Below are 9,112 nucleotides of genomic sequence, written 5' to 3' on the forward strand. Positions count from 1 at the left end.
GACGAACCCTTTCCAAGCTTTCGTCCGCTCTCTGGGCGCCGATGATCCTTTCTCTGAGGTCTGGGGCGGCTACCAGAGTTGCAATAATTGCTCTTGTCGTTGCCGGTGGTTGAACCACTTCTTTCTTCAATCTGTTAAAATCCTTTACGAGCGTGTCCTCTTGAGTGAGAAGAAGTCCTAACTCGGATTGAGTTTTACGACTTAAAGCATCAGCTACTACGTTAGCTTTCCCTGGGTGGTAATTGATACCGCAATCGTAATCCTTCACGAGTTCGAGCTGTCTTCTCTGTCTCATGTTCAAGTCCTTCAGCTCGAAAAAGTACTTAAGGCTTTTGTGGTTTGTGAACATCTCGCACCTAAATCCATGTAGGTGGTGTCTTTACTACAACTAATTCTAGATCATGAGTTGGATAGTTCAACTCATGTGGCTTAAGCTGTCGTGATGCATAGCTATCACTCTTTCTTCTTGCATCAAGATGCAACCTAGTCCCCTCTTGGACGCGTACGTATAATTCATATATTCTTTGTCAGCTATTGGAATGGCTAACACTAGCGTGTTGTTAACTTCTCCGTGAGCTCTTGAAAGCTTCTCTCATCTTTTATCCAAGAAAATTAGATTCGTTTCCTAAGTCATTGTGTCATTGGCCTTGCTATTTTGGAAAATCATTCTATGTATCTACAATAGTAACCTGGTAATCCTAATAATTTCTTGTCTCATTAGGATTTGTAGGTGGTCTCCACTCATGTACAACTTGTACCCTTTTTGGGGTCCACTGATCTCTTCTGATAACATGATATGCCCTAAAAATATGACTTCACCGAGCCAAAAATTCGCACTTGTTGAACTTAGCTTAAAGAATCTCTATTCTTCAACGTTTCTAAGACTATCCTTAGGTGTTCCTCATGGTCTTCCTCGTTCTTCGAGTAGGTCGAGTCATTATCTATGAAAACTAAGACAAATGGGTGCATTGATCAATCCGAATGGCACCACTACGAACTCATAATGGCCAATCTGGTTGTGAAGGCCGTCTTAGGTACATCTTCTATGTTAATCCCACGGGGACTTATTAGCTTCTTTCTTTCTAGCTTTCTGTGGCTTTCTAACGTGACAGGGTCGTACATGTTGTTGTTGCTGTCCCTGATGCTGCTAGGATGGTTACTACTGTTTGGTTGGGGCAAGGCAGGACCCTTTGTTGATTATCTCCTATCTATTTAGGAGTACACCCTGGTTTTCTTAGCCTTGTTGTTGGGTAGATTGTCATTGCCATAGTTTCCTTCTCGCTTGACAATTGCTACTGTTGTCCCATTCGTTTTCTTTATGACCATCTTAAGGTAGTCTATACCTTGACTGTGCGTGGTTTTTTTTTTTTCTTTACCAAGGGCTAGTAGTGACTAAATATGAGAGTCTCACTCATTTCTTACTCCTGCGTAAAATCTGTTTGGCTTGTTAGGGAAAGTCAATATCTCATGACATAATTCGTTTCCAAACCTCTTTATGCGTTTCTCAATGGTGTCCACCCTCGTGGAACATACTTTGACATTCGATGGAAAACTTCGTCATACACAGTAACTGTTTCGGCTCTCCGCTCGAGACTCCAGAAGCAGCTTTGTTTCTACCGATCCAAGGTCAAAAGATAGTTTGACGCTTAGTGTATCCTTCTAATTGTAAAAGTATCACTTCCTAGTGGTTGATAACTAATGACAAACTGAGTCATCCTAGTCGTCACTATGCTCTTCGGGATAAGGCATGATCTTATGGTGCGAGTCTATCTATTGGGATACCTCTTTTCTTCAAGATTGCAAATCTCGATTGGCAACCACTAAGATCTTAGTTATGTGGAGATGTTGGCATAGGCATTGTTACTGGTCTTGCTTTCGGCGTTGTTGCCTCCATGTCCATCGCTCCGCTATGCGATTCCGTGTAAGGTAATCCCCAATGGCTCGCCAAAGCCATCCGGATCTCGTGCCCTTGACCGGCACAAAAAAAGTTTCAGCCATCTTTTACTCCGTCTCTACTTGCTCTGGCGCATATCTCGACATATCACAGAATATCGTGTCGCATAGAGTACTTGTCATTCTTCCCTGCTTTAGATCGTAAGTTGCGATAGTTCTTGGGTATATCCTTGTCATAATTCGTGTTTTAGACGTTCCCGCGTAAAATTTATAATTGTTCAGCTGTCATCGTTTCCCTCTGTGCTTCCTACCATAGGTCCAAGTCTCAGCTTCCGCTGGATCTCATATCCCACTGAGGATAGGTGGGGTTTGTCGTAGAAATAATTCCTCTATTCTACCTTCTGGTTGTATGGATGGTTGGATTATATTTTGTTCTGGCCTGGTATTGGACCTCTTTAATCATCTCGGGGATTTCTTCTCCCTCTTCTCGGATGCCCTCGTCTTGGTGGCATTCCGATGAGTGGTCATATAGTCGTTACTACATTATGAAAAACGTTCAGACGCATATCATCAAATCTGCAACCCGTTTCTTGGTTCCCAAAACTCGCTCATACTCTTTCTCATGCTAACATATGAGTAAACTGTGGCGGAAGTGGCTTGCCGCAAAAGATCGGTAAGGTCACTAAATAGTTATGAAAAATTGCCTTGATGAGGACTTTTATATCAACATTCGAATCTAGATCTATTGGTCTATCCAGGTACTACACGTGATGGATGGGCGGTCTTAGCAAAAAAAAAAATCATCACAAAAGAACTTAGTCACGTTACGTCCATTGGACCGGTGTTTTAGTACCAGTCAAAACAACTAAGCCAACATAGGGGCATACATAAGCATCGGATCAATCATCGTTTCCGAAATACACAAATAACGTCCTACTAAAAACATATGGGGTGGTCTAAAAGTATCACGTGCTTGACCCTTGGGTCGAGGCATTCGTGTCGGACTGATTTAATCTAGTGAATACTTGCTTGTCTTTGGGTCACAACAAAAAAAAATTTACCAACAGTTATTAGATCGCAATGATTCAAATCACAAATGGCAATTGGGCAAAGTGTTCCAATAATTTGCCGAAAAAAATTGAAATGAATAACCATAGGGTAGAAATGAATTGACTAAAAGGTCGAAACGAAATGACCTAATAGTCTGAACCCGTTTGGCTTTTCAGATGAAGGTTTTACATATATAGGTGTAGAGACCCATATATGACGACTACTGAGATTTTGGTCATGTGGACTGGCCAGGTCCAACACAATTACTTCTCAGTCACATGGAAATACTTTTCCGAACTTGGTAGGTCTTGATCATTGGCTGCAAAAGGTACTTTTGGTATAAAATCTCTACTTTCTTCTTAACATCTAAAACTTATCCTTGAGAATGTTTGGAAGATTCTCAAGCTTGAAGTTTGGTTTCTAAATCAACATCCTTCCTTAAAATCTTCTATAAGCAAACTTAAGACTTCTCATTTGTAATCAAGCTTACTTAACAACTTCCTCTTAATGATCTTAATGTGGGACTTCTAGTACTTAGCATTCATTCACATAGCGCTTGTATGTAATCGTATAATTTGAAGTATACTCGTGCCCTTGCGAGGGACCTTTCGAATCATTACTCTCCCACAAAAATGGATTTTGCTTCTCCGAGCATCTTATAGGATATGGGTCACCTCACATAGTACTAAGGCATGTAATGATCTTAGTCAATACTTTCATTCTTCGTACTAAACTGGACGTCTAATCCAAGATGTTCTAACAAGGGCGATGTCTCTGATAGGCTAAAGTATGTATACTTTTCCTAAGTATACCCTTAGAGTCTCATTAGGGTCTTAATCCCTTAATGTATGCGTCAAACCGCTATTGATGTCCCTAGCTCTATTTACCTCTGAATCGTTTTCGGGAACTTCTCCCATCTTATGCACTTGCGTAGATTTTCTAGTCGATGATAAAGGTTGGTAACTTCTAGTTACCCATGTCACATCTCATCTTTCCGATTCGTAGTAGGTGATCGTAATCAACATGGGTTCTAAATCAAGCTCACGTGTAACGTGGTCGGTAACTTTAAGCAGAAAGGTTTCGAGTATCTTAAACTGTAAGCTAATAGTTCTATTCGCAATATTAAAGAATCATGCACAAAGCGTTATAACCCCTTGTGAGCCTAGCTCTGAAATTCGAACATAAATCATGAAGGTTCTCTTCATGTCGTAACTGGTGATAATTGAGGGGTTTGAAATGAGTATTAGCTCATCGCACCACCGCTAGCTAATTGCATAAGTCACTCTCATCGCTATGAGCAATGTCTCAACTAAGTTCTGGTCGGGTAAGGCAATAGTTGGTTCGGTATTCTGTCACGTGTGAACAGCCCGAATAATGAACTATGCCCGTGTCACTTACTCGTGTGTGACACTCTTCTTTTCATCTTATTGCATACTTTCTCATTGGATTCTCGTGTCTCTTCAAGTGACATTTGATTTCCTTCCTCTTTCTTAGCTCTTCACTATGGCTATAGTGAAAGATGACTGAGTTTCTAGTTTCTACTGTTCTTCTCGTAACAGTGATCATGCATTCTTAACGCATCTAAGTTCATTGAGATATCAAATCAATTAATAAAGCATAAACCTTGAAAAGTAAGCATCAGCACATTCGTATGAAACATGAACTTTCAACGTTCGTAAATTATTACCTATTTCTTTCTTGTTGAGCGTGACGATGCGATGAAGTGCTGAGCTTTTGTCGACTGACTCTTCCAAACTAATATAAAATTTAGGACTAACTGGGTAACTCTTGGATTCAGAGCAAACGAACTGCTCTGATACCACTCTGTCACGGACCACTCCTCGACCTAATTAAGGATAACTAAGTCGGGAGGCCGCGACGATGGGACACAGTTATCGACGGCGATAGAAAGGGAGTTTCTGTTACGACCGGACTTAAGTTAGGATAAATAATCCAGGAAAACGTAACTAAGGACACAATTATCGACGGCGATAGAAAGGGGGTGAACAAATAATAGAGGATCGAACTAAAATTTGTTTAAAGAAGGGAAAAATTATTGTACACCTGATGTTTAGTTACAAGACTCGAACAGACTAAACTGGCTTAACTGAAAGAACATAAAACCTAAGAGTACGCAGCGGAATAACAATATCTGATTACATGTATGAAGACATGTATCCAAGAGTTCATTCATTTAACCTATGACAAAAGCTCCGCTTTTCACTTCATCTCCATCAGTCACTGCTCAACCTGCACATTTAGAAATATATGCAGGGCTGAGTACAAGAGCACTCAGTGGGCACGTATGCCTAACTAAAATAAATACATGCATCATAAAACTGTAAATTGTCATGCCATCATAAACAGTACAGCAAGGGAGTTTTAGCTAAATAGGCCCAAGCTTACTAAATTCATTTGTGATTCTTAAAGTTCGACTGATCAGTCTAAGTTCTTTTGTAATCTATCATATCTGGAACTGTGTGCCGGAGAGGTGGCCACCTCTCACGGTCACTCGACCGGCCAACCCGCTAGATGACTCACGGTCCCTCGTGTACACTAGTCAAGGCAAGAAAGCCATCAACTGCTCAAGACCCGAATTCGATTTCATCATTGGCAAAGCCAAAGCAGATAGATATCATACTGAAATTGAAACATTTTATGGCAAGACAATACTTGAAATAACTTTAATTCATAGATTTTGTAACGAAATAACTTGTTCAAACGGTAGCATTTAAACTTGTTTGATAGGTATATAAAACTGAAATTAACAGTTAAATCATCTCATGCATTGATTCGTATAAGAGGCTTACGATACGCAGGGGATCTCTATATACGTATAGTAAAGTAATGCCCACCTGGTAGTGGAGACTCGCGACTAAGCCTTAAGCTCTTGCGTTCAACCTTGATTCGAAAAGAAATAACGCAAGGTCTTAGTCCGAGGAAATTCTAATAAATGAGGATGCGTAGTGTAATTATGCATGGCTCATATTCCCTTTTTATTACTGAGATAATACTTAGGGAAACTTTATCCCTAGTCCTTGTTATTAACAACAATTAAACTAACTAGGTTTCATCTCATGAAGTCAAGTAATTAACTATATTGATTCGTTCTCATTAGGGTGTTCTAAAATAATAATCTCCATTCGTGTAAGCAAGGGAAAAGAATAGAACTCAACATTCGAACACCCTAAATTCTTCCCTCTCTCTCTCTCTCTGGCGGTTTCGCTTCTGCTCTGGCATCTCGCTACCCTCTGCTCTGGCGTCTCGCTTCTCTGCTCTGGCGTCTCGCTTCTCTGTTCTGAAAGTAAGCTCTGGCTGAAATTAGCTCTGTGGCGTAGTGATTCCTCTGGCGAGGTGATCCTTCTGGCGAGGTGATCCCTCTGGCGAGGTTATCCCTCTGGCGAGGTGATCCCTCTGCCGAGGTGATCCCTCTGCTCTGGCTGCCAGTGATTCCTCTGCTCTGGCGCCAGCGATTCCTCTGCCCTGGCTCCCGTGATTTCTCTGCTCTGGCGCCAGCGATTTCTCTGCTCGGGCTGCCAGTGACTTCTCTGCTCTGGCACCTGTGATTTCTCTACTCTGGCGCCAGCGACTTCTCTACTCTGGCACCCGTGATTTCTCTGACGAGGCGACTCCTCTGGCGAGGCGACTCCTCTGGCGAGGCGACTTCTCTGGCGAGGCGACTTCTCTGGCGAGGTGACTCCTCTGGCGAGGCGACTTCTCTGGCGAGGCGACTCCTCTGGCGAGGCGACTCCTCTGGCGAGGCAACTCCTCTGGCACCTCGACTCCTCTGCTCTTGGTAGCTTGCCTCCGCTGCTCTGGCAGCTTGACTTCGCTGCTCTGGCAGCTTGACTCCGCTGCTCTGGCAGCTGTCTTTGACTCCTCTACTCTGGCCATTCCTCTTCTCGGGCCATTCCTCTGCTCTGGCCATTCCTCTTCTTGGGCCATTCCTCTGGCCATTCTTCTGGCCATTTCTCCGGCCATTCCTCTGGTGACTCCAGTTTCCAAAACCAGAATTCTCCGTCCTTATCTCGCCTCGATTCTCACTCGTATACCGACCTTAATCTCTACCTATGTGATCATGCTGTGCTTGTTCAAGTTCATCTACGATTAAGCTAAAGTTCTCGTCGTTCATCAAGGCTCAAGTTGTAGGTTCTACACAACGTGACTTTAACATGCTTTTTGTTCATTCGATCTAGAGCCTAAAACATGCTTTCTGCGAGTGTGTGATTCATGCCGAAAGAAGTAGCATTAGAGGTCGAGAGTTACCTTGTTGTTGCGTGCTTTAGTCGGACAAGCACGATGGATCCTCGCTTCTTCGATCGTCGAGGTTCAAACTGAAAAGGGAGTTATTGTTCTTAGGCTGAAACAGATGGAAGGGAACACGGCGAAGGGAAGAAATAAGGCCGTGTCTTACCTTGAATGTGTAGTAAGGGCTTCGGTCTAATCTTCTCCGTGGAAGGCGTCAAGAGAGTGATGGAGCTCTTGCTGTTGCTGCTGGATTTTTAAGAGTGCCGAAGGAATGAAAAGGTGGCACGAAGGGTTGAAGGGGAGTTTAAATAGGGGAGCTCAGCTGGTGTACTCGAGTGCCTAAGGGTGGCAGCTCTGGCTGGTATTGCGTGGCATAGGGGAGGCTTTTCAGCTGCTCGCCCAATGGAGGGGCTGCTGCTGCTGCTGCTGTTGCTGAGCTCGGCAGGCGTGGAGGTGGAGTGTGGCTCTTCGGCTGCTGCCCAATGGGAGGAGCTGCAGCTGGCGTGGAAAGAGGGGGAGAGCTGCTGTGTAGGGCTGCTAGGGCAGCCTAGTCTACTTGGCTGCGGTTGGGCAGCGCTGGTGTGGAGTGAGGGGGAGAGCTGCCATGGCTGGCGTGTGGAGGGGGAAAGGAGGGTGGCTTATCGGTTGCCCATCCCAAGGCTGCTGCCGAGGCTGCCGCTGCTCTGGCGTGGAGGTGGCATGCGGCCCATTGGCTGCCCAGCCAATGGCTGTTGCTGCAGCCTTTCCCCCTTTTCTCCTTCCCCATTTTTCCCTCTCTTTCTTAATCATTGTGTTGGTAGGTTAGGGTGGTAGAGTAGGGTGATGTAAGAGAAAAAGTCTAATTAAAACCCTTCAGGGTTGATTTTCTCAGTATTAGAAATACTGTTTTCTAAAGTCGATAATGCTAAATTAAATCCGTAGATTTAATTCGTTCGCTATTCTCAAACTTAAATTAAATCCGTAGATTTAATTAGCTTCAAGGTCTCGTTCAAATACTCAAATTAAATCCGTAGATTTAATTAGCTTCAAAGTCGGAAATAATTCACGACTTAAACATCAGTGTGAAATAACTTCATCTTGATAAACAACACAACTTAGCTAAGTTGGTTATAACCTTGAATAATAAAAATTCATCAACTCGAAGGTTCTCATTTTGGTCTTAAACACGCGAAGATAAATAAATGCATATTGCTAGTGCAGTGACTCTGTCTCAAAAATACGTAATTCATAAACATAGATGAAAACATAAAACGCTTCAATTACTGGCAGAAAGAAAATTAAACACATAATACCGTAATTAAAATACTGATAAAAGAGCGGGTCACTACAAGGGTGTTGCGTTGGAGACTGCTTGTTCTTTGGATGAGAGAGAAGCAGACATCGTGGGACATCACAGACTCACCACTGGATCGATATTTAGGGAAGTTTCCTCTTTCACCCCTCTTTTTGTTTGCACTGAAGACAGTGCCAGAGTTTAAGTGTGGGGGGGGGGGGTATTTGTTGGTAGTTGTGAATCCTGTGGGTGTCTTCTTGCTGTGATCTTGGGCTTTCTTGTGTGGGGCGAATGGTCCCCTTATCTTGGATTCTTGTTGTTTTTAAGTGCACCTCGCATGTTGATGGTGGTTCACTAGCGATTCTGGTTGGTGTTTCGAGTGGTTTGTTGTCCTTGTCTTTTGTGATTGAATTGTTCCCAATTTGGTGTAATTAGTTTAATGTTTGGATGCAACACCCTGATGAGCAACTCTTGATGTGATTTGTCTAATAGAGGCTAGGGGGAGTGTTTTCATTGCAATATCCTAATATCTTTCTCTGAGTTGAAATGTATGGTTGGTTGTTGAGTTTTTGATAGCTCTGGGTCTCTGCTCCTCTGATGGCATCATTATGAGCATGGGAAACCACACGAGAATATTTTGGATCACCT

Source organism: Salvia miltiorrhiza, chromosome 1 (genome assembly GCF_028751815.1).
Source record: "Salvia miltiorrhiza cultivar Shanhuang (shh) chromosome 1, IMPLAD_Smil_shh, whole genome shotgun sequence".
NCBI lineage: Eukaryota > Viridiplantae > Streptophyta > Magnoliopsida > Lamiales > Lamiaceae > Salvia > Salvia miltiorrhiza.